The 27,229-nt window shown below is 36.6% G+C and overlaps 1 protein-coding gene and 1 long non-coding RNA gene across 2 annotated transcripts in view; one reads left to right on the top strand and one right to left on the bottom strand.

The window, feature by feature from the left end:
• Nucleotides 1–27,229, bottom strand: part of LOC139958496 (growth factor receptor-bound protein 14-like) — a 133,710-nt gene that overhangs the window by 44,425 nt on the left and 62,056 nt on the right. Inside the window, exon 4 of the mRNA XM_071955593.1 lies at nt 11,985–12,239. The gene's annotated coding sequence lies outside the window, so the exon portion shown is untranslated. The remainder of the gene's footprint in view (nt 1–11,984; nt 12,240–27,229) is intronic.
• On the top strand, nt 12,338–15,612 carry LOC139958502 (uncharacterized). Its single transcript, XR_011789809.1, has 3 exons — nt 12,338–12,954; nt 14,059–14,175; nt 14,963–15,612. It is a non-coding gene; the product is annotated as an uncharacterized lncRNA (long non-coding RNA).

Raw genomic sequence — 27,229 nt, 5'->3', positions numbered from 1 at the left:
TTACCATTTTCCCTCATTGCATTCTTCTATCTTACCAAACAACACCTTTCCCGCTCCTTATAATGAGTATATTTAGGCAGTAAACAACCTACTAAATACCTCCAATTATCATGCTTGCTTTTACTCAATTCTGCAAGTTTTGAAGTGATCCAAAAATGTTTTTATCCTGTTCAACTTTCAATGTTTTACGTGGTGGAGGAGTATGGGAAAGGCAGGAGAGGAGTGAGTAGAGAAAGGGAGGCGAGAGAGGATGAGAGAGGAGAAGAGAGACGGCAGGAGGGAGGGGAGGAAGGAGGAGGGGAGGAAGGAGGGGAGGGGATGAGAGAGGAGGGGAGGAGAGAGGGAAGGAAGGTGTGGAGGAAGGAGGGGAGGGAGGAGAGGAGAGGAGAGAGAGGAAGAGAGGATGGGAGGTAAAATGGTTGTTTTTGTGCAGTGGTTGTGAGGATACAGACCAGTGAGGTAACTTATGGTACTGTACATAGAGCATGTATTGGGACTCACTAATTTTGTGGTCCAAGCCAAAAAGGTTTTTATCCCAATAGATCTCTTGTAAAGTTAAACTGAGTGGCATTCAATAATGTGTTAATATTACATGATTTGATCAAAAAGTGACACAAAATGTAAGTTCGCTCAAATTGATTTTTAATTTTTTTTTTTCAAATCTTTCTGTTTGCCATACTGAGAATATACCATGCTGTTAAACTTCCTCCAGCACAACTATGTACATATCAAGCACTATATATCTAATAAGCTGTGATTAAAAAGCAGCATCACTGTCTTTTATTCAGTTAAATCTGAAATCATTTAGTGCTGTGGTTTAAGGCCACCTCCATATTCTCCCAAATGACTTAATTTTCCTGACTAGGATTATGAGGCTCAAACCACAAAATAAATACCAAAAAATGTAAAATAAAATAAGGGGGGATTCATCTTGAGCAAATGAAAAACATAAGGGAAAAAAGAGTAAAAGATGCAAAAGGAAAAAGAGCCAGTAAATATCATAACCACAAAGTTTAATATACGTGAATATTAAAATAACCAAAGTCAAGGTTATACTACCAGCAATAAATCTTCAGAATATTTTTGGCCCCCCCCCTTTCCTTTCCTTTTCTCTTTGGGATAATTTGTGTGATAATGTACCACATGGATAAATGAAAGCAAGAGTATACATATTATGTGTATATATATATTAATATAGGTATATCATAGCCACTGTATAGTTCATTCATACCAAGACATTCAACTGAAGGAATAATATGTCCCATTAGTCTTTTTTTTCCAAGTTTTAAACTTTTCACCTGTCAGAAGTAATCAAGACAAGCTTTGAAGGATATACTTCCTGACAGCCTCTCTAAGACTGGTAACTAGGGTCATCCAGAAGTTGATGAAATAGAAAAGAGAATGAAGCTGCACCAGCCCACCAGGGGGGCCAGGGGTGGGTGCCACCTGTCATATTTAACTGTTGGATCATCAATGATTGAAGGTGCAAATAGCCAACGATCTTACTCATAAGATAGGATCTGGTAGATTGGAGTGCACGTGTGTAGGAGGAGAAAGGCAGGTAAGAGAGGAGGAGTGAAGTCAATTTACAGTTATTGTTACCTATTCACCAACAACAGAATAGAATTGTCATGTATAAAAATGACATACAGATCATTAAACAAACACCAAAAAATGTATCATATAAAAGCTATTAAAAGAAAATTAGAATGCAAAGATATACATTTTTTACTGCTGGTGCTTCATTCGTTTTGCATATTGGATTCCTCATTGAGATGCAAGTCGGAGGGACTACTTCTTTAGCCTGACAGATATAACTTGAGCACGGACGGACGGACCAGTGGTTGTCTTTGACCTTCATACTTCTGATATATATACCTTCATTGCATATATATATATATATATATATATATATATATATATATATATATATATATATATATATATATATATATATATATATATGCAATGCAAGGGATGTGGACATGCAAGCAAGATTAATGGGAAACTAGCAGGTGCAAAGTAAAGGCACCCATGATTTATAGTTATGACCTTTGATATTGAATGTCAACTTTATATGTCCCAGGGGCAAAGTTGCAGGCAACACAATTTCCCAAGGACAAAATTCAGAAGTTGTACATTATATTGTAACTAGTGGGGGTGTTTTATATGCCAACCCAAACTACCCAAGTTAATTTCCCAAGCCAAGAAAACAATAAACCATGGTTTTCTATATCAAATACTTTGTAGCACAAAAAGTCAGCCATTCCTTCTCGTATGTTACTTTCTGTACATTTATTATAGGACTTCAATCTTGAGTATCAACAACCTTTCCTCAACGAACACAGATGTAACAGTAAATAAACAGTAAACAAATAGTAAATAAATAGTTATCTTGAGTAATCACTAATCAACAAACCTTTCCTCATTGAACAGTACAGAAAAATAACACACCAAGCATATGAGGGAGTGGGAGGGGTGGAAGGGTCCTGGGGAGGCATATGAGAGAGTGGGAATGGTGATGGAGGGGGGGGGGGAGAGAAGCAGAGCAGATCACTGCTGGAAAATAAAGGGCATTTTTTTTTGGGGGGGGGGTGGGATGGAAGCTAGAATATACTCACTGAAGCTTTCATATGTTTGTTATACTACAATATTATGAATATTCATATTCTTATTTGCATATTATCCAATCTTTATTTGGTACCTCTGGCTGTCATTTTTAGTACAAATTTCAAATCTCTCTTTAAAGGAATTACCAAGGTCTGCTTGGGTAGCAGAACGTAAAGATATCAAAATGTTTGATTGTAAACCCCACAAATTGGCCTTATGCTGAACTTTGTAAAGTTTCCATTATAATCAACATATTTAGTGAGTCGGAAAGAAACATGAACAATGATGAGGAGAGAAAATGTTTCTTAAGAGCCAACAGAACACTCTCAATTCTCAAAGAACCCAGTGAACAACTGAATCGGAAAAAACGGGACAGACAAGAAAAGAGAAAACGACCATTGGTTTTTTTCAACTTCCGGAAGCGACGCAAGAATGTGACGCCCCTCTTTGTGATAAGAAATACACAGACAGACACATGTATGTGAATGAAACTAAAACTGTATCCAAACAAACCCCCATTTTAAGCTCCAATTAATGCAGTGAATTCCTTTGCAGGAAGTTGGAATGCAAAGAACAATAGAGAGGATTAAAATCAAGAATGCACATGAACTACTCTTTTATTGTCAAGATATTTCACCTCTAAGACCGACCGCACTTTTGCTTGAATGGAATTTGCACTTTTTCACCGGCACATTATTGTAGGTGATGAATCTAATTTTAGACACAACAGAAACTTTAATAATATGATGATGGTGGCATATATGAAACAAGAGTTCTCAAGAAAAGACACAGGAATATAATTTATACATAACGTACCCTGGCAATATATAACCTGATATTGCTTGAACTTTTAACCAAATTCTGGAAAGTAATGCAGCTTAATTTGGTTTTGTTTTCAAAATGTCTGCCCCCCCCCTAAATATCTACTGTATGAGTCTAACATTTCTGTCTTCACTACAGAAGAGATTTCATGGGAAATTCTGCTTTTTGACGTTCATTTGAGATGAAAAGGAATCGTGCGATAAAACTAAATTATACTGTCCATTACAGTAGATGCTGAAGGTCACACACAAGCATAACAGGAATATTTATCCATATTTTCAATTTTTTCATGCAATGACCAACATGACCCTTAGATGACCTTTGAACTCCATTTACTGAAAACCTATTCCACATGTTCCAGCATCCACAAATTAATTGTTGTTATCAAACTTTATTGAAACATTGTGTTTCATGGCCCTGAAATCACTTTGTAAATTATGGAAGGACAGAAATATTTATCGCCATATATATATATACCAGTGGCGTAGGAAGTTACTTTTGAGTGGGGGGGCTGAAGACTGATGGCTGGCCTGGGGGAGGGGTCTAAGGGGAGGGGGTGTCCCCCTCCCCTTTGGATTTTTTTTGCATTTCCAGGTGGCCTCAGATGCAATTTGGTGCAATATAGCACACTTCAACACCCACTCCATTTTGTTAACTTAATTTTGTATTTTCACCTGGCCTTAGATGCAATTTGGTGCTCCAAATGAGATTTTTTTCTCATTTGGAAATGAAAAAGGGGTTTTTTGACTTGCGAAGTGGGGGGGCGGAATGATACTTCCGCCCCTCCACTTTTTTCACTGGGGGGGCTGGCACCCCCCAGCCCCCCCGGTTCCTACGCCCTTGATATATACCGTATACTGTAGCAATTTACTGGTTTGCACAAGACTTCCTGATGTTAGCCAATGGCTTCTGTTTTGTTTTTATTTCTCTTCCTTATGCAATTATTAATGATGCATAATTCTTTCTGCTAAGTTCTTTGTCAATTTACCAAATTGCCAATTACGAGCATATCAAAGGTAAAGAAGAGTTCAAGGAAACCAGCAGATGCCTTGGAAGTAACAAAAGGTTTTTTTTTTTTCTCTTTTCTTTTCTGGCTGCTGCAAGGTAAACAAAACCATGTAGTACTGTAGTAGTAAGAGTAAATAATGACTTCTTAAGCAGATATAATAAAATGATCACAAAATTGAGGAATTCCCAGGCTCATGTTATAAAAAAAATTCTTCAGGGAAACTTCCGCTGGGACCGGAAGTAAACTGTCAGGTGTGGGAGGTCTGTGCACTCAAAGGATATAAATGTTACCAATTCTTTGATTTTAGTGTTTGAAATCATGCCTGATAAATAAAAAGGGGGATTTTTTCTATGTGTTAATTAACTCTGGTGATTATTATAAACAAACTTTGAGGCTTATATTGAATTTAAATAAGACAGCTCAAATTCCGGCTCAGTGATTGTAAGTGCAATTCTAATGTAAGCACAGCAAGGTGAGGGGGGGAAGGGGTTGGTTCCTAAAACTGTAACCTATTTTAATAAAATAATAATCATAATAATTAGCAATTGCTTTTACGACGCTTAGGGCTTAAGTTATGGATTACAACTTACACGTTGGATGGTTTCCAATTCAACATTTTAACTCAAAATTTGGAATCTTTTCAATTTAGAAAGCCATTTCAGATGGGAAACCGTAGATTGCTCTTGGATGAAAAACCCACCTCACTATGAACCAACTGGGTATCGAACCTAGAACCTCCCTATTGCTAGCCTCATTGCTTCAAATACCACCGCCTTTATTCACTCGGCCACAGCACCAGTTTGATTTTAACTGGCCAAATACTCACTTCTTCCAGGGAGTAGATAACAGTGAGCAGTGGTAATTAAAACAATTGCAGCAGGTAATTAAAATGTCATTACAGCAGAATTATTCTTCAAACGCTTTAATACGCTTTCCTGTATTTTAATCCATGAAATTTGACGAGGGTCAGAATGTTTCCTTAAATAGAAATATATCAATTTTTAATAATTCTCTGCATTTTCACTGTTTCTGGATAGAATCAATTATTTGTGAATAAGGGAGTTCAATTAGATGATAAAGAGAGAGAAACAAAAACATTTTCAGCTGAATCGCTGTCAAATGACACCATTCCCCCTATTCTGTTGCTAGATTTTGTATTTTTATAACAAAATACTACAAAATCTGAAAAATTTCATATCTTTGCAACACAAAATGCTATGATGATTAAGTTTTGACCTAAAGATGCAGAACATTTTCCAGCATTGTTATATTAGCAATCGACTTAAGCCACTGGTAATCCCTTCAAACCATCTCATTTATCTTTTGAGATGTTTTTTTTTATCTGTTTTACCATCTCATTTTATCCAGGGGGAGATAGAGAGATGCAGCATTGAAGATCAACTTCTCATAGAAATCTGAAATTCTAACTACCAGGCTAGAAAAAAAAGGAGAAAAAATATCAAGGCAAGGCAAGCCAATGTCTTCAGGGCCATGTTGATGACATGAGCTACCCTGGATAGAAGGCTATGTCACCATCCAGGGGCCAGAAAGAGCTCAATATTAAAATATTTTATTCCAGCAAGGGTTATGTGTCGCTATTAATAGAATGAATCTTATTAAATAGGTACAAAACCTTTTTGATTTTTTTCAGCATTATCAGGGAACTGAAGTTTTGTGTGTTGAATGTGCAAAACGTGTTCTGTTTCTTGATCTCAAGGCTCCAGTATCTGCAGTCGGTCTTTCATATATATGTTACTGGACATCAAATTGAGCAAGACCAAAATCAAACGGCAACAGTTATAAATATGTCTATAACCAATAATTTGAATTATTACTCCATGTTTCATACTCAATGTACAACAACATGTTGAAATCAATTAAACAAGGGCTGCCAACGTTTACCAAAACACCAAAACATTTAATCAAGTCACTGGATCTGGTATGTGGTCCACAACATAAACATTAAAATAAAATTTGTCTTTATATTTGATATCAAAACTTGCACTTTACAAGCCTCCCCCCCCCCCCCAAATAAAGAAATAAATAAAAACTAAAAGGTTCAATACCCTAGAGCGTTTTGCTCTTCGGGTTAAACATTTTTCTGGAGGAATGCATGCAAACCAAGGAATCAATGGTCAAGTTGAATAAGTACAATGCCATATTGTACAAAACATTGATTGTTTATTAAAAGAAATCAACATATAAGTAAATGAACCAAAAGGGGGCCATGTGGATGGTTCACTTTTTAAACGTTTTTAATTTACACAATAACAAATAAAGAAAATTTCAAAATAAAATGTCATCAGGATGTCAAGGACACATTGAATTTAAAATGTGTGGTCTACAATTCAAGGAGCAGCTACATGCATGGATTGAAGTATGCACAGTGTTCCCAAACTTTTGAAAAACAATGTCTATCAATGCTATTATACAGTCAGGTCCTAACAGCCTGTATATCATGAGTAATGCAAGGCTGGGATAAATTGGACATCCTCTACACTCACCCCCTCCCTCCCTCCCCCTCCCCCATGGGTGGCACACCTGCAAACTATATGCATAGTCTACTGTTAAGGGTATTTAATATTTATGGTATACAGTAGCATATGTATCACGTAGGCAGCTAGTACACAGCTGAATGTTACCGTACCTACCATCAATGAATAATACAGTGTTGAATGTGCCTGTACAAGTATATATGTTATCATGTATCCCCACGGAGGGAGACCAACAAGCACGTATAAATATATATAATAGGGATTTCTCCTTACTGTACTATGTATATATATGCCTCTCTCTCCTTCAGGTAAGACTCTCACCATAACAGAACACCTGGTGAAACTGCTAAGGTTCACTCTCTGCAGATTTTAATCACCCCATGCAAATATGGATTATATTTGCCTTGCAATGTTTCGCCTTAGGAATGTTGCATGTTCCCATGCTAACCAAAGGGGCTTACTGATGGAGAACGGGTAACCGTGGCAACAGGTATTCTCCACCCTACTATAGAGTTACAATGCAACTGCCAAAGGCCAGGGGGTAATACCAAAAATAGTGACAACCCAGAGAGCCTGCTGGAAATTGACAGGACAGGAGGGCAGTTCAGTGCTGGGAAAGAGAGTCCAGGAATTAGAAAAGGAATTTGTGGCCTTGATAAGCTGAGGTTATTTCAGTCAGAGCAGTCTTGACAAGATGGCTGACAGGTGCCAGTCAAGGTGATTATGATTGAAGGAAAAGAGCAGGCAAAACAGAGAAGAAAAGGGAAAGGTGAAAAATCCCAGCATCACATCCATCTCATTATCTTTTGACTCTATGGGACTGCATCAGGTTATCAAAGCGGTACCTTCCACCATCAAAAAAAAAAAAAGTTTAAAAATTTGTCCAAGCTTTTTTGTTAATTTGGTCGCTACTTTTTACCAAACTTTATAAAAAAATATCTTATGACTCAAAAAAAGGTTGTAATTGATCTACCAAAGACTGCATATTTTATTATTTTTTTTATCAAATGAACTTTTATTAGCGATTAAATAATCAATCTATTAAGTTCTAAACATTCTGTCATCTACCTGGCCAGATTTTTCACATTGGGTATTAAGCAGTCACAGTTAAAATGCAAATTAGCAAATTCTGAGAATTGTCAAGTTTTCTTCATTGTTGGTAAGATTCATGTAAAATCATTATAATAATAATAATAATAATAATAAATGAGACTTATATAGCGCCAAATCAGTAAACAAAAGTTACTGCTCAAAGCGCTTTACAATGAAAGTAAATTAATTTACAAAAGAACAAATGAAAAAATGGGTCTTAAGTAGACTTTTGAAAGTAGAAAGTTTATAGCATGTTCGAATGTGATCTGGTAACTTGTTCCAGAGATAAGACCCAGAGTATTGGAAGCTTCTGTAACCATAGTTCTTCAAACGTGGTTTTGGAACAGTTAAATACAGTTTGTTGGAGGAACAAAGTGTGCGAGTTGGAGTATATGGCAAGAGAAGTTGTGACAGGTACACAGGCCGTTCAAGATGATGAGCACAGAAGGTAGGAAGAAGTATTTTATACTGGATTCTGTAGCTGATAGGGAGCCATTGAAGTTCCTTCAGAAGTTATGGGGTTAAGCTATCAAAGAGAATACAAACTTTATCATAATCAGCTCAACCAAACTCAGCTTTGGTGATCATCTGGGAGGCGACAAATTCAGATTGCATTGCAACTGAATACCTCCAAATGGGTAAAATGATAAAATTAAAGTCTGCCTTCTTTCACTTCAGAGACACTGAAATCAAATAAAAAGGTTGTTCAGGGACTACTGTATGACCCAACCCAAAGAACGGGAAGTCCCAAGCCGGTGTTCTTTTCACCAAATCTCAGAGTAAATATCGCTGTTCTATTCACTAAACCTACACATCTCTCCTACAGAGTACATATTGCTGTTCTATTCACCAAACCTACACATCTCTCCTTCAGTGTACACATTATTAATTCTTTTGTTAGTTTGCCAAAATTCCTTCAGACAACTAACTTTGCTGTTTGGACCACCAATAAGTAAGACACGGTTGTCCGAGGAAAAGCCGGAAAATAATCGATAAAAGTTTGACCCTGTACAAGCAAATCTTCCAAAAGTATTCAACTAACATACATCTGTTGGAGATTCTTATTTTAGTTGACAGAAACATCCAAATAAAAAGTCACTATCATCCACAACTACCACTATCATCTATGGCTGGAGGTAATCTACTCTTGTGACCATCTCATGGAAAAAGAAAGTAGCCAGAAAATGGAATCTGCTAACTTTGAAACTACCACAGAGTAGTGTACTAAACTTTGATGTACAGTTATCCTGCTTTTGTCATTTAAAAGAGAATGATTTGTGGTTTTTCTTTTCCTCATCTTTAAATATCTTGAATATTTAAAATGATACATGACAAATATAGTAGAAATCCAAAATAATTATAATGACTTTGTTTCATTATAAAATCTAAGGCAAATTTTATATGTGATCTTTCTAAATTATTAGCAGCACTGATCCATTAGAATCTCCCATACCTGCATATCACTCCGATTTATGTTTCAAGGCTTCGATGTACTTGCCTGCGAGTACAGTTAATTCTAGTTTCCAATTAAAACTAACTTCCGACTCATATGATAGGTTCACTGAATGAAATCATGCTCTTGCTTTTTTCACCGGGTAGTAAATGCAGAACCTGTTACCACGCATGGCCATGAGACCTATAGTGCACTGCTTGTGTAATATTGACATAGTGAAAGTCACTTTCACGACCAAATAAATAAAGGAAAAATAAAATCTGTTTCCGAGTAGTAATTAATTCTAGAATCAGTTGATGACAATCCTGGGAGCCGGAGGGGTGGGGGGTTGGAGGTTACCGGATATCAAATGATGCAAACCATAGTTTATGATAAGATTATGATTACTGAAATTAGGAAAAAGATGTTTTACAACAAATGGAATTTAATTGGTAGTTAATGATACAAATTATTTTCACTTTTAAAATCTGTGTCATCATGACACTTTTTCACTTCATCTTCTGTACTTACCACACAGGTATAGCAAGCAGAAAATATTCATACTTTTTCCACATTTCTTCAATAAGCTGTGTATAAACCCCTCAATTAGTAGAGCTAAGTAAGACTGTTATCTTCAAGTAAGGATGTTAATAAGGCACTGTGTTTGTTCTGTGTCATACTGAACAGCATCTCAAAGCTTAGCACATCAACGATGAAAACAGCTGCATTTACACTTTTAGAGGGTCTCTGCCATTTACAGAGATACTTTATTTCTCCCGGAGATAGAAGTTGTGTTCTGGATTGCAGAGTAGGCTACAGTAATGTTAATAGAGAAAAACAAAAAGTTTGCAACGCATGCATTGCCCCCCAAAAAGTTTGCATCGCGTAAAAAAGGCCTGCGTCCCGATTGAACACCAGTTGCATCATTGTATGACCTACTTTTGCTAGTGTTGTGGTAAAGATGCGATCGTATCACTATTCTATAAAATATATAGGGCAGATGGCCCAGTGCCCTAGCTTCACTGTCTCAAAGAGGAAGCCCGCCAGTCCTCTTTTCGCCCGCCCTGCCCATTCGACCAATTTTCACCACCCAACCCCTTGTACTTCCCTACTCGCTCCATGCTTTAACCTTGCGGCGATTTCACCAACAACCATATCTTCAAAAATCATGCATGAAGTACAGTATTTTTAATAGGAACGTTGCACCAAAAAACTTGACTGATGCATGTGGTCAAAGGGACTGCGAAAAAGTTTGCAATGAGGAAACTACAGTGGTATGTATCAGAGATGTTAGTTTCACACAAAATCTATAGATTGTCTCAACTCATAACATTTTCTGATCAAAACAATGATAGTCTCAGAAACAATTCAAGTGCACGTCTCGTCTTCGTACCATAAGCGCTTGTTGTCAAAACATACCTACTGTATGTGACAACATGGCCTAACGTTCTATTTGAGTGCACACATATGATAGCCTATACCACAAACTTCGCTATATCTACACAGGGGAAAGTAATGTTACGAAAAGGTGCATACTTTGTGTTCATTGAGCACTACAGATGCAAGAATGTCTGCAGACAATGGGTAAGGGTCTATTAGCCAATCAAATCACTGGAAATTTGGAAAAGCATCATTCACTATTTATAGCATGAAAAACTCTGTAATAGAAGTGTTGTTAACCCTGTACCTTGCAGTTGATTGTTATGATTTATTCGTTTTCAAACAAATTTGATCATCTGTATGATTGGAAGATATTTTGGTTCTTTTCGTTGCAGTTTTTAAAGAGAAAGAAAGATGTTCATTCAAACATGTGTTTTGTTATGTTTGCTTAGGCCTATAGCTGTGAGTATGTGTACTTGGGTCTTTGTCTCTCAAAAAAAATTTGCGTCCGCCGCAAGCAATGTGAATATTTTGCGCCCCTGGCTAAAACATTGCATCCCGGGCTCAGATTCCTGTGTTCCTAACAATGCTGGGGAAGGCTGATGGATGAGGGCAGGACAAGGGGGGGGGGTACTTGTGGTTAGTAAACATTACCTGCCAATTTGAATGAAGATTTACAGTACAGTTAATACTCACAAAGTTACTACATGTTCACCTTGTACTAACTCATGAATGAGATTCTATAAGTAAAAGTTTTGCCAATGTAAAATTTTACAACTTGGCAGAGTTCTATCTAGAGGAATATAACAAAATATACATAACCTTAGGGAAAATTAAATTCCATCTCTTATATTCCCAATTTCGCCGTTCTCCATCCCGCCATTTTACCCTCTTTCCCCCATGCAACCAATCGATGACATGAAGTTACAAGCAGTTTTTCCCAGTCAATTCCTCATCCATCAATTGAGAGGGTTAGAGAGACACATAGCTTCTGTGTCAACAGGTGTCATACAAGGTGTGAAAGATAAACATATTCAAATGCTGAGGTGACATCAGGAATGAGAAATGTGTAAATATTACAGGACCCTTGTTCGAAATTCACAGAGGGGATTATTATCAGGGAAATGATATATATTCCGCTTACCTTACAGATGGTATCAACAAGACCCGAGATGGATCGCTTGGTTTAAGGATGTATATTCTCCTGACTAGCAGAAAGAGAGGGTTCCTCCAGTTATTCACTCAAACTGAGACCGTAGCGAAGAGATCACGAAGATGATGATGATGAAATTGTTCTGATTTGTTCACACCTTTCCTCTATTGGCCAAATTCAGTTTTGAGGTTCCTCGTTTCGCTTGATATCATGGAGGAGGGTCCTGTTGTCACACTACAGAGGACTCTAGTTTTGAAATAAAAGGAAGTTTTAGCGTTTATTCCGTTGCAAAAGATGATGATAAATAATAAAAAATAGAAAAAAATATATATATATATGTATACCAACTGACAGGCACATGTCATATGCAAGGCAATAGCAAAATCAATTTTCAGTGTTGAAATATTTATTTTCTGCAGTGTGTAGTTTATGTTGTATAATAATACTACTACTACTACGTTGGTGGTGGTGATAATGTAACTGGAGGCATACAGTATATGTGTAGACAATCTGTAAAAACACAGCTGCTGTTGTCCCTGTTCACTACTGCTTGCTTGCTTGGCTTGCTGTAGGATCTGCATAGAAATCTATGAGCCTTCTGTGGCCCTGGCTTTAGCAATCAATCAAATCACACACATGTAAAAAAAAGAGAGAGAGAGAGAGGTATACAGAGAAAATGAAAAAAAAAGAAGTATAACAGTAGGCAGCTTAACAGGCACAATCCATTCCGACAAAGGGGGCTTTAAAACAGTATTCACTAAAAGTGTGTCATCAAATGGGCAGTAATCTCACTGGTCTCCGATGGGTTGATTCATTTAACAATAGGGTACTTTGTAACCACTCTAAGTTGGAGTAGGGATTATATAGATTTTAGAGGGGGAATTTGGGAATTTATTTGCAAGGCCATTTGAAGTTATATTTGTAGGGGGCAATTAAGGTGCTAAGAGGATAGAAGAATATGGTGAGCTAAGTTGGTCTGTGGTTTTTGATAGGGCCTTGGTATATATGTGATAAACTATTACAAGCTATTCAACATTATTTAGCCAGCCACTCTGTAAGGATGAGACAGAGAGAGATAACAGATTTTAATTGCATACATAGTTTATTGGAGGAGATGTTTGGGTACAGAACTTTAATTAGGACTTAACTTTATTGTCTCTGATGAAACTTCTTGAAGGATCCTACCAGGATCATTAACATCTGGATCTTCTAGCTTTTACGAAAAATAGATTTACCCACAGAGAAGTTTGTAGTCATTAAACAAATACCAGCTTTTCTTTTGTTAAACAAATATAGAGAGATCCCTACAGTCCCCCTTCCCCGTCCCCGTACAAGAAGACAGAAATATAAAGGAAGGAACTGGGTAAGTTGCTAGAACATGTGATGGCAACTTTGTCAAATCAAACAACCATAATTAGCTATAAATCCTACACGATCACTGCATGTTTGATCAATATGGCGTTAATTAGCTGGTTCACATTTCACACGGCAGTGTTGTATCATGGTCAATACATTAATCAGTTGAACCTTGCAACAGGAAATTTCAATGACAAGGTATCGATTGCCCAATGCAAAGAAAGTTTCACTATTATTTATTCATGGCATGTCGTCAAACTATAGTCAACCTCTAAAAATGTTCATCACTATAAACCTAAATAACAACCAGTAATGACTTTAATTCTGTCACCCAGAAACTTTTTAGTATCAATTAATTAATCACATGCAAATTTAAAATGCATTGAACCCAACTTTTTTGTTATTATCATTTTTTATTTGATAGAAATTAACTTTGATTATAGTCATTTGTATTAAAGCTGCCATGTATATTGCCACCATCGATTAGTCAAAATTGATTTCAATTAATGCAAAGTGGTGCTCCTTTAATTTCACAGCCTTGATACCTTTAGTTTGAATTAAGTGATACTGCTGTAATGTGTTAGAGATTGGCATTGCTTGCTTGTATTGGACAAGAACAATGTGGACTCTTGTTTGTATAATCTTGAGGTGTCACCCAATCCCAGAGAGTGGCATTTTACTAAAGAAGAAAAATTACCCATTCCCACAGGTACCCGGTACTTCACCCCTGTGGCGTTATTGTGCAGGTGTACTATGGAATGCTGTTTTGGAGATACCTGGATGACTTTGATGTGGCACCGCCAGGGGCAGGTAATGGTTCTAGCAGGTAACAAACCTAGCCTCAGGTACATTCCACAAGAGTATTATTGAGTGTACACTCCAACAATTGACCCTGACGATGTTTATTTATTGCAATTTTATGCTCAAAAGATTAGAATAAAGAAGGGTTGGTATTCCTCCTACCCTATTTCACACTCTTGTTTATGTCCAACCTTAAAATAAACCTGAAGGCCATGTCTAGCAAAAGATGGCTCTCAAATTTCTGATCAGAATAATTTACATTTGCTATTGATTTAGGACCATATGGTCCATGGGCACATCCACCCCACCCCCCCCCCACCCTTCATCTCTCTTTCTAAACAACAAAGAGAGTTGCATGGTTTCTTGAGAACGTTCTATAGGAAAAAGGTCTCTCTTCACAAGTACGAAAAACTCAGAAAAAATTTATCACAAACACAACATCATGGCTTGTACAGTTTCAATTGTAGCTTCTTTTTCTGTTGAGTTGGCACTTTGGCTGAACCTACCAATATTATTCCAAATTAAGGTTCTAACTGGTTAAAACCAGACAAATTCTAATTTTTTTTCTTTCACTCATTGAAGGATTGTTTCCAAATTATTCCTGAATCCATTCTGCTCTCAACATCCTCAGCTTGTTTGTAAATGAAATTATTAAAGTGAGTGAAATATTTATAAAGGAAAAAGAAAAATAATTTCAGCTGAATTGCTTAAATAATCATACTGTTGCCAGATGCATTTACAAAATACCAGGGAAAATTTGAAAAAATTCATATCTAATTCACCACAAAAAGTGCTACGGTTTTGGCCTACAGATGTAGAAGATGCAATCCAGCATTGTCACAAAGCTTTGTCAACGTCAGTCGCTGGAATATCACTATTAATAAGACCCGCTGGATCCACAGGACTACCGGACTGGCATTATGACACAAAGAATGGAATTATAACTTTTGGAAACAATTTCATGATGAAAATGGGTGTTTAATAATTAACTTGGGTCTTCATGACATTTAATACACAGAGGTAGGGTTTGTTGTCTAGGCGAGTATAAACACACAAACATAGGCATGGTATGATCGGGGGGGGGAGGTGGAGGGGGGAGGGGTTGATTTAGTGACTTTTTTAACACCTCTATGTATCATGTAATAATGAGGCACATGTAGGGTCTGTGGGAGATCATTTCATCACTTATACAAAATGAATCCCAAAAGTAACTGCAAAAGCCTCAGCAGTTAAAGAAATACAGAATAAAAGTTGCCGCACTGTGTCACAGCCTCCTCTTTTTTGTCTCTGCACCCAATATTGGCTGTTAACCTCAAGGCGGACAGAATAATAGTTCACTCCATGCAGGGGGTAAAGTAACAGGCAAATATGCATCACATTCAATAACACTTGGCTCAAAATATTCTTCCCGAATACTAAAGTCAGCTTATCCGAAATTGTTCTTATTCCTGCACACACACTTACGCACACACACGCTTCACTCAATCTTCATCAGAGGAAATTGCTAGAGATTCCAACAGAATTTCGAGGGGAGAAAAAAAGGTTTAAACTAACAAATTGACAGGGTCACAGTTTCGAGACCTTTTAATTCACGCTACTAAATTACATTTCCAAAAGTTTAAATGAAAGAGCCGCAGGCACAGTGGCATTATCTCTACGTTGCTATTACCATGATGTAGTTTTATTTTCTTCTTGAGTTAGTTTAAATTGTTCGAAGTTCTTTTATGTTAAAATAACATAGTATTATTCATTTGCTTCAACATGTGAAGGTTCATTTCAGGTAGAGAAGTACAAAAAAAAAAAAGATAAAAAAAAAAAGGTGAAATTTGGGAGTTCAAAATTTTCCTTCTGGCATTTCACATAATATAACACATTCATGTAATATTTATACGGAAATGTGTATTGGTAACAAAAGTTTGATATAAACTGAATTGAAATATTAATTATTTTAATTTGGTGAAAACATAAATGACTGTTTCTTTCTTAAGCCTGAACTATCGCAATCTTAATCACTTTGGTAGGTTTCATAAAATTCTCGATCAAAAAATCTGCTTCTTAAATCATCAATAGGCATAATTACGTTCATTCATACATAAAACTAGAATTAAGAAAAGACTTGTAAAATGGTCAATCTTTGATGGTTTTTGATGGGAGTTGCAGCTATTTTCATGATTTCTAATTCCTATTAGAGCGATTAGGACAATGTGGTTCATAGGTGTCCATAGACCTTTAAGTCCCATCACTGCATGTCAATGGTCTACAGATCCTAAACATAAGCTGAACAATATTTTAATAGAAACATTTGCTGACATTATCTATAAATAAACTTAATATGTGCATGCCCTTCAGAAAGCATATCTTATATCAACATACCAAAAACTCCTTCTTTATTATTTTTTTTATCTAAGATCTATTTAAAGCTGCTGGTCAAATTGGGTAAAAGTGCACAATTTAATAACCATTTCTGTTGAGTTGAGCTATAAACATCAACAAAAATTGAAAGATTCAAAGAATGAGTTTGGTGAAGAGGTTGGACAGTAAACTAGTGGAGAATGACAGGGCATCCTATAAGAGCAAGAAAGCAGAGAACCAGGAGGGTTAGCTCTCATCCCCAGGAGAAGCTCATATTTCAAAAGCCAATTTTGGTGATGAATTGAGGCTGAACGACTAAAACAGTCTTCCTGACCTAAAACTGTAAAACAAAGTACAGTTACCCTACTCTCACCGCAGGATTATAAAATTGATCAATCTCGAAACAGTTGAAAATAGTTGTATGTAGGCCATGCATCCTTTGCGACTAGCTGTTCTTGGAATGCCAGATTGGGGAATCCAGGAATTTATCCACTTTGGCAATAAATTGCAACCTTTTGACTTTACAACTCTACAATGTAGACAAACTTAACAAATTAATGACTGTCCCAAAACCTGGCAAGAATATTTTTTATCACTCCCAGAAACAGTATTATGTCTAACGATGAATTTCAATTAAGTGATCTTCTGTTCATTATAATGTATGTATGTATGTTAGATCCTTCTGCAAGCAGGAACTTGCGAAGAAGCCATCATTGGCTTATCAAAGCCGCAAGCTGACCAAAGTCAGTCTCTGAGATTCATATTTTAACGTCCATGATTATGAATGGTAAACATACAATACACTGCAACTTTAATTTAGCATACATTAGCCCAATCTTCGTTTGACAAGAGCATCTTTCGGGACTATATACATCTGTATATATATGGATTACGATAACACAGGAATAGTGGGTGTGCACAATGGGGGGGGGTGTGGGGGGGTCATGGCCCAACCTGCACTGTAGGTAGAGAAAAAACCATGAATTTAGTTACTGTAGAGGGATCTTCCAACATTCAGTAGGGGAAGAATTAAACCACTTCTATGGGCCCACGATGCCCTCATGACTGTGTGGATTCAAGGGATGAGGGTTTATATGTCACTGCATTGAAAACTGATTCTGACAAGGTATACCGATCTGTCAGCCAAAGGTACTGATGGACCAATCATTAATCCCTATTCCCATCCTCCTCTCCCAGTAATATGGCTCTAAGTTACTACTTGACTGGTCAAATAGCAACCGCACTATTTATCAAGACTTCGGTATGAAATGTATCTCGAAATGTATCCCGAAAGTTAATGAGGGCGGTATTGAAGAACTTAGCGTGCATAGACTCCAGATGTATGACCTGATTAATTCACTTTGGCTTCGGCTTTGAGTACGTTTCTGTATGCTGCCGTGTTGGACGAATCTAAATGTAATAGTAATTACCGACTTTGCGATCTGCGTTATAGTCATGGCCAACTTTGCAATCTGCTGCCCCCCTCGCAATTTTGCAAGGTCGGTATGAGTGACTCCATAGTTCACCCTTATTGGGAAACCAAAAACCAAATTATAAATCCAGCTAAAACTACAATGCAAATTCTTCTACACTTCTCTTCCCTATAACACGCATGCTAGACCAACACTTTGTCCAAATGCCTTCAACTTGAGGAACGCTTACAGAACACCTGAAGAATGTAGCATATTTTTTGCCCCCTCGCTGGTGATAAGATATCTCCCCAGGAGAAGAAACACTATATCTCCGCCATGCGGCTTTTTGCCTTCTCAAAAAAACCACTACCCAGCAAATGGCCAAATCTACAGTGTAACAAATTCAAACAACTCCCTACATCCCTTGTCCCACTTTTCCGGTTCCTACATATATATAGACAATGGATCTCAGCGGGATGAACGGAGCAAAGGCTAGCCATGCTGGGGAAAAGGTCTCCTGCTACGATCCTGGGGTGTCCTTGCAAAACTGATAGGCATCTGGTTTAGGCACCACATCTTCCTTTCAACCTTTGCAGGGGGTGAGCTCTATCGGCATTCAGTTACAATTTAACAGGCACTCAATCTATGTTATCTGATGGTATAGACAGTGCATTTCCGAGTTTGCAGGGGTAGTGTGTTCCCCCCTGAAACTATTTTGAGATGTTGCCTGCCGGAATTGATTTACTCAGAACTTCCAATTTTGCATTCCTCGGTAAAAATATTTTTGTGGATGTTTGATTTTGTGGCATTTAATTAATTCTTCGAGATGATATTTAAACCGTACAATAAATATATATATAGTATGAGCAGTTTTGACTAGGATTGGGAATTAAAAGTTTATCATTTCGTTGTAGGTCTAAACCAAGTTGACTTTATTGAAGCTAGTAACGATCTCCTGCAAGGTCCATAAGACTTTAAAATTACTCCTGAGAAGGTAGAAAATAAGATCGTTTGACTTTTTCATAGAAAAGGAGGAAAAACATGGTATTGTACTGGCAAAAACAATATATCTGCCAGAGTAATTAAAGAGAGCGAAAGAGTAGCGTTAGTAATTGTCGACGTAAATAAAATAAACAACGTCTCGTTACATGCAAATGAGCTGACAAAGAATAGGGCTTTTATGATCATTAAGCAATTACACACAGCATCATTGCACTAGTAAGGAGAAGGATATTTATTAAGTTTTAGACCGCCTTATAAGTAGCAATTTTGGTTTGTCAAAAACTTCCATAAATATTGACCCTCGGGATTTGTTGCATTTAAATGATTTTTAGTCCTTCTATGGGTAAGCTGATTTTGTTACGAGCAGAACAAAGAAACAACCTCTGATAAGATCTCGAAATGGAAGACCAAAGTTGAGATTTTGTGTCTTGGATCGAGTCACTTTCTGTATACCAACAATTATTGGGTAGACAAATAAAATCCTGTCTGTTTGAAGTATAACTAGTCATTTCTTGAGGTTACTTGTTAATTGTTTGAATATAATTGCCTCAAAACTGGTTCCCTACGAAAATATCAATATGCCTCTTACGAAGAAACAAAACAGAATATATAAACAACATAAATCCCCATTTGATACATGATATTCCAGATTTGATATGTAATGAAATACAGCTAGTACCCAAGCAGCCCTAGCACAATTCATGAAGTGCAAGGACACCCCTCACACTCCCCTTCAACCGCAAGTTGATAGTTTCACAAGGTTGGTCCATCTCTTATTGACAATGTTTTGTATCTTGGACTGTTCACCAATTTATAATTGAGTGTAGCGTATAGTCAAATGCAAGTGGCTGGATTTGTGTAAGGTTTTTTTCATCGTAATCATACAAATAAAGTACAGATATTCAATTTCTATCTCAAAAACATGTTTGAGACATTCTCTGTCCGCTCTCAAAATGCAAATCTCCTTATTGAGCCCTTGATTCAGATTCAATTGATACGGTGGTCGTGCATTTTCTAGAATTGTCCCTCGTTTATGGAATTCCATGCCACATGCACTCAGACATTGCCGCTCACTGAACAGTTTCAAGAAACAGCTTGAAACCTTTCACTTTCAAGGCACTTTTGAAGTGTTCCACGATATCAGCGCTTTATAAATACTGATTGATGATGATGATGATGATGATGATGATGATGATGATGATGATGATGATGATGATGATGATGATGATGATGATGATGATAATGATAATGGTGGTGATGATGGTGGTGATTGTGATGATGGTGGTGATTGTGATGATGGTGGTGATGATGATGATGATGGTGATGATGATGATGGTGATGATGATGATGGTGGTGGTGATGATGGTGATGATGGTGGTGATGATGGTGATGATGATGATGGTGATGATGGTGGTGATGATGGTGGTGATTGTGATGATGATGGTGATGATGATGGTGATGAGAATGATGATGGTGATGGTGATGATGATGGTGGTGATGATGATGGTGGTGATAATGGTGATGATGGTGATGGTGGTGATGATGATGATGATGGTGATGATGATGATGGTGGTAATGGTGGTGATGATGGTGGTGGTGATGATGGTGGTGATGGCGATCATGGTAATGATGGTGATGAATCTGTACCTAGTGAGTTAATGTGTCATTTCATCTTTTCTTACAAATCTTATGTTATTTGGATATTAGTTGTTCACTTAGTTGTTCAGACAGAAAGTGAAAACATGGACGTTTTTCAATGACACAAATTGTCATTGTCGATATATATTTGATGCTTATACCCAAATAACAGGTACACTTGTGATACTGTTAGCAAAGTGGCAAAAATCTGTTTCACAGGCTAATTCTGCATTTCCCTAGTATCAAGATGTGAAGTATTCGTCACTCCAGATATTATAAAGTCAAGCTGAAGGGTATAGGTTTTGACTTAACTAGCATGCTATATTTAAATCAAACACAGTTTATTTATATTCTTATCACGAGTCTATTCCACACATTTTTCACCGGGCTATCTGAATCTTTTAATTGTCTCACCCTGAAGACATGCTCATAAATTCACACGATGACACTTCCGTTGACAAGATACCATCTGCAAGAAGTAAACTTGCCCTTCAGAAAGTTTGCCGAGAGCTGCCATTAAGATGTGCTAAAAGCTCTCAGATATTAGATGGGCCTCATTAATAGATTCCCACATGTGTGTCTGATTGTATCAAAGCTGAGATCTATGGAATGGTCAACAAGGGAGGGAGAAACAGGGGGGGGGGGAGGGGAGGTAGGTTCCTGTTGTGCTACAAATAGCAGTGAGCAAAAGATATTTCTTTAGAGAGTATATTGTAAAATGAACAACTAACTATGAGAGTGTCTGAATGGCAAAACTTTCAACTTCTAATTTAAACAAATTAATAAACATACATATGATGAAAAAAAATTTGCCAGAATTCTCGGCCTTTTTTTTTCTACCAAATGCAAAAACTTTCTATGAGAGATTTCTGCATGGTAGATCTGACTTTTTAAAGACTTTAATCTGAGATAAACTTAGTATGATGGAATTCTTAAATTATGCAATCATTCTTGCCGTGTTTGCATAATTCTGGTTGATCACAATTGATTTTCAACACTTTTAAAATTTCCCTTAAAATCACTTGCAGAGATCAAAGCTTAAAGGGGATATTCTTGTGACCAAAGTTCACTGTTGCCAAAAAAATTTAAGACACTTTTTGTTTAGTTCCAATTAAACCACATTTCTAAAAGCATTTTGTATCATATATGAGACAGCGGGGACTAGAACTCATTGGTCCATCCTCTTTGTCAGGGTAATTATTTACCATGCATTTGTAATAATTTGAAAAAAAAGTAAATGTTTGACCTTGTTGTACTTTAATGAACCTTTGGGAATTTATGTTTTAATTTCATCACTCCTTGTACGAGCTGGACTAAATTAAGTTCAGGTACAACTACAATATCTTCCCCTTGAGTATGGTGCCACCAGATATTTGACATGGTCAAACCATAACACTGTCTGTCTGTCTGCCTGTCTGTGTGTCTGCCTGTTTGTCTGTCTTTCTTTCTTTCTTTTCCTTGGATTCATAAATTCACATTACTCAGAAACGTTAACAATCAGACCAAAAATTGCTTGTCACAGAGTAGAATTTTAATTGTGCGAAATGATTTGTATTCATTCACGAACCTAATTGACAACATGAGATGTGTGTTTGACCTTTCTGTGTCACTTGCCATAGGTTGACCTACTTTGTTATAGTTGTCTCAAATATCTGCAATTCTATTCAACTTGCTCAAGTCACCACCACCTCTGTGTACAAAGTAAACATGTGTTTCCTACTTGAAATCACCTTACTGTGAATGTAACGATCAATCTAAGGTGCCTCTCCAAGTCCTCCTGATTCATTCGTAAGTTTACGTAAATGAGAAACCCCTCTTTTTACTGCTCCGAGTAAAACCTGAAGGAACAGACACTACCGTTTTACAGCGTTTCTTTCTTACCTTTGACATTTCGTCCATGTCACGCAATTTCACAAGCAATTATCGAGATGCCCTGATTGACTCTGTTCCTTTGCCCTATCTGACTAAACTTTACAGCCATTTCATTTGTCTTATGTCAAAAGCTGCAGTTTATCCCAGAGTGTGCCATGGGACATTGAGCTACAGGGGTAGCACCAAGTGGCATCTCTGCAACCCCCTGGACAGGGTCACTGACCCCCTGGCCTTCATTTACCCCAGGGCTAAAGCTGATCCCAACACCACTGTAGAAATCTGTGGTTTGTTTTATAGTAAAATGTCAGGTTACAGATACCTGCAGCTTCAGTGTTTGTTTCTTTATCATGACAATTACAAGAAATGAAAGGTCAATTAACAAACTTGGTGATAATCTTTCACTGCATATTCAACGGAATATGATATGCAAATGAGGTACAGATTAGAATATCATCTTACAATGGGTATGCTACTGTGTAAAGAAAGTACACAGGAATGGTACATCTCCAATAAATATGCAATGAATATGTATTACATCATACAAATCATGTATAGACCTGAGTTTAATCCTGCAATGAATATGCAATGTTAAATGAAGGACATTTCAATGAATATGCAAATAAGTCATACCACTTGATCTTTACTGTATATGATCAATTGTAAACATTGCATAATAAGAAGTCAAACCATTTCTTTAGTTTATACAACTAATTGTTTATGCATTCATAGTAACATGTGAGACAGTACACTGCAATATATTACATAATACAGTGTAACAAGATTTGACAGGTACTTTTCCAGATAAAAGTCTGCACCCAACCCTTACATTTCACCTACTCCTCTAGGCCTAACATGCCCTTCCATAAAGGTTCACTTCCCTAACCTATGTGTCAGGAGAATTTAGAATTGGTTCCCCTACCTCCCCCTTGCCCCCTTCCTCCCATCCCCTCTCTACACCAACTTTTGAAATCCTAAGCATACTACTATCCAATGTAATAAGTATGTGAAACCAGATGTTGTTTTTTTTTTACTTTGTATCTTTGATTCTACCTTTACAGTTTACTATATGTTTCAAACCATACGTTCTTTCATTGAAGTACATAGGTACGTAGGCAAGTATGTAACTAAGCCATCAGTCCTTTAATATCTTTGTATAAACAATAGGGCACCAATAAGAATGGAATTCCAAAAGCATTTTTTGTTTAACAACTTTTTTTTAATAATTTCAAATTTACAAGTTTAACATTTTTTGGTTTTGTTGACTATTTCTCCTTAACTTCACAACAGTTGTGTTTTCATGGTGTGTGCAATAAATATATCGAAGAAATCAAAGCCTTTTCCCCGAAAAAAAATTGATCTTTTAATGTGAATCTGTCATTTCACAATAGTGCAAGACAGAACAATCAAAAAATAAATTATAGAGACATTTAGTTCTTTAAATTCAACCCACCTTTTTCAATGACAAGGAATACAATGACAGGTTAAATAAGATTATTTTAAGTATTTTTGGAAACTTCTTTAATAATAATTTGCAATGAAGTTCACCTAAATTTAGGTCCAATTATGTGTGACTTTTAGAGAAGCCTGAAAGATTCTGTATGCAAATGTCAAGTGCCATAGTAAATGCAATTAAGTCTGGGATAATTACTGTAAGACATATCAAGGTTACATTCTGCATAAATTATCTACATTTGCATATCCATTTTAAGGGATATTTCTGGGGCTAACGTGTGATAATTTAACCAAAATTGCTGGAAATATATTGCATCTAGTAACTGTCTAAACCACATCCTGAGAGCATTTTGCACAGGCTAATAGTTGATATGAATTTTACAAGTGCCATGGTATTTTTGCATCTGGCAACAGTATAAGTGAATGATGTTATCACAGCAATTTCTTCTCTTTATAATATTTAACTGACTCAGAGAAAACACAATATTTCCAACCACAAAAATGAAGTTGCATCTTGATGAATATCTGAGATCTGGTTTCAAGGATAAATCAATGATAAGATCATAATGCTTAGAATTCTTAGAATGCTTTATCAAACACTAGTTCTGCCACACTTATCCTATTGTACAACTATTTGGTCTGGTACATACAATGTTAACATTGACCGCCTAAATATTCTCCAAAAGAGGGCTATACGTCACATTGCTAATGCCCCACCACTTGAACATACTAGTGGAATATTCAAGTCCCTAAATTTATTAAAACTCGGTGATATTATAACAGTCAAGGTTCCTACCTTTGCTTACAAAGAATGGAATGGATTACTGCCAGTCACTTTTAATGACTTTATTTGTAGTAACAGAGTCTTACATAACCATCACACAAGACAAGCCAACAACGCTCATTGCAATTTTTACCATAGTAACATAGGGAAATTCGGTCTTCGTAACAGAGCAATACAAATCTGGAATGATCTATCATTAAATTTGAAGTTCATAACTTCAAAACCCACATTCACCAGACATTTGAAAAAGGAATTTATTAACTCGTACTAGTAATATTTTATTACTGTATTACTGTATAATATTATTACTGTATATTTAATCCTTACGTATATTCTGTATTATAAATATTTTTTCATTTTTTCTTTTCTCCCAGGGAGTCTCCTACCTTGTTAAGTCTTTTATGACTTTTTAGGAGACTTCCTTTCCCTTTGTACACAATTGGCGATAAAACAAATAAAAAAATGAATATAATATTTTTATAGGAAAATGTAAAGAGAACATTTGCAATTATGACATCACAGACCACCTACTGTGATTCACTCCAGGTAAGAAAGGAAGGTTTAGCAAGTCAAAATAGGTTCCATTCAATCCACCATATCTCAAGTTTAGCAACAAACTATTGAATTGGGGTTTTTCAACTATCAGTGAGGAATATTGTTCACATTGTCCACGACGAAAAGATTATCCATATCAAGGGTTCTTACATAAAATCCATTACAACCCTGTTTATTAATTAGCTTGAAAAGTCATGTTTTTTTCTAATAATGACAGAGAGTTTCTGTAGGTTTTATCTAAATGGTTATGATGTCAATGTAAAATAAAATTGTCCTGTTGGATGAATTTATACAATTGAATGGCACCTTTAATTATTCATGTATCAATTCTCCCACTCCCCTCCCTCCACCCCCCCCCCCCCCAACCTCACCTGAAGGCAGAATTATACAAAAAACCTAGTGTAAATTACATAGATATGTAGGTTCCATACAACCTAAACAGTTTGAAATATTTCAGCAGTATTTCAAATGTTGCAAAATAGTACCAGTTTGCATGTAAGCACTTTCCATTTCCAAATTTTTTTCCAAGGGGAGGGGTTGCCTCTTCCCTGGACAACGTAACATCTCAGCCCATCCTCCCCCACCCCCTCCCCCAGTACAAATATGGTGGTTGTGTCCCCGCATGCTATGTTTTGGAGTAGGCAGATACAAATTTTCAATTATCTGTGATATTTAAATAATTTCAATAGTTCAAGGAGATTCTGGTCACTCCTATGTAAAACCTGTCACTGTACAGTGTTCAATGTACTTTTTTAAAGCCGAATATTGTATTAAATCTGCCACACTGTGGTGGCACAGTGGGTGCATAATGCTTGTCAGTATAATTAACCAAGACAGTCATGGGAATGGTCCACAAATGCCTCTAATTAGTCTAATTACCAGCAAATTGAAACAGAAAGAACATCTCATAAAATTTTCATTAAAACACAATGTTGCCAATAAAATAAGCAGAAATTGACTGGACAAGGTTGTTTTCAAATTTTTGATAACTGAAAAAAAAATTCAAGCTGTTGGAGAGCTCTGTGCTTTTTTTTAGCGACATATCGACTTCATCCCTAAGGTCTACTAGATGTTACATCAACTAAATTATGTATGTTCAGCATGGATGCCCTTCAGTGGTGATGGATGAATTTCTTCAAGCTAAAAAGGTCAAAGTCAGGGCATTTTTATTCCATTTTTGACAGAGAAATAACTCAGAATTTAATTCAAGAGCAATTTTTGACAATATACCATATATGTTCCAACAAATTTACAGTCACAAAAAGTTCAGAATAGAAAACAGCTCAAGATAAAAAAATTTATAACCAACTATAAGGAAAAGACAAAGAAAGAATATATCACAAATTTTCTTGCAAATAATTCATCTTTGAGTTGATTTGAAAGACATTCATGTTACACCCGAAAAATACAGATTACTGCGGCATAAAAACTGCGGTATAATAAAAGGAAGCCAGCCTACACCTCTCACTTCAGAGGTTGGTAAGTGACATGTACCCTGGAGTGATAATAGACTTCCTTCCTGTAATTCCCAAAACTTAAAATACTCCTGCACCCTTCCTCTCCCCTCCCCTGGCCCCCCTCTACCTCATTCTTAGAAGTCCATATTTTCTCTGATCTTATTTAACACAGAGTGTGATATATTTTATTTATTCCCAACAGACTGCTTTACTATACATAGCTTTAAATCGTATAGACAAAAGTCTTATCTCTTACTACATACTTGTGCGAATATCTCTCCTCTAAATTTTCATCACAATCACTGAGATAATGAGGAAATTCTTTTCATCTTTTACCTCACAAGTCAGGTTTAACTACACAGGCCATTCGCTATTCTTATACTACTTATTGGACCTGTTCTCCGTTCACAACCTTGCATCATTTATTAAAAACCTCAAGCCAAGGAAATATCATCTGACCTTGTGGCTTCTTTCCACTGCCTTCTGCCACCACCTTTTACTTGCCAGTCTGACCTCAAACCTTCTGACAGACAAGATGTCCCGAGGTCGCTCAAA

The sequence above is a fragment of the Apostichopus japonicus genome, chromosome 18 (assembly GCF_037975245.1).
Source record: "Apostichopus japonicus isolate 1M-3 chromosome 18, ASM3797524v1, whole genome shotgun sequence".
Lineage (NCBI taxonomy): Eukaryota > Metazoa > Echinodermata > Holothuroidea > Aspidochirotida > Stichopodidae > Apostichopus > Apostichopus japonicus.
Note: the sequence above shows the minus strand (reverse complement) of the source record. Positions and strands in the feature narration are given on the sequence as shown.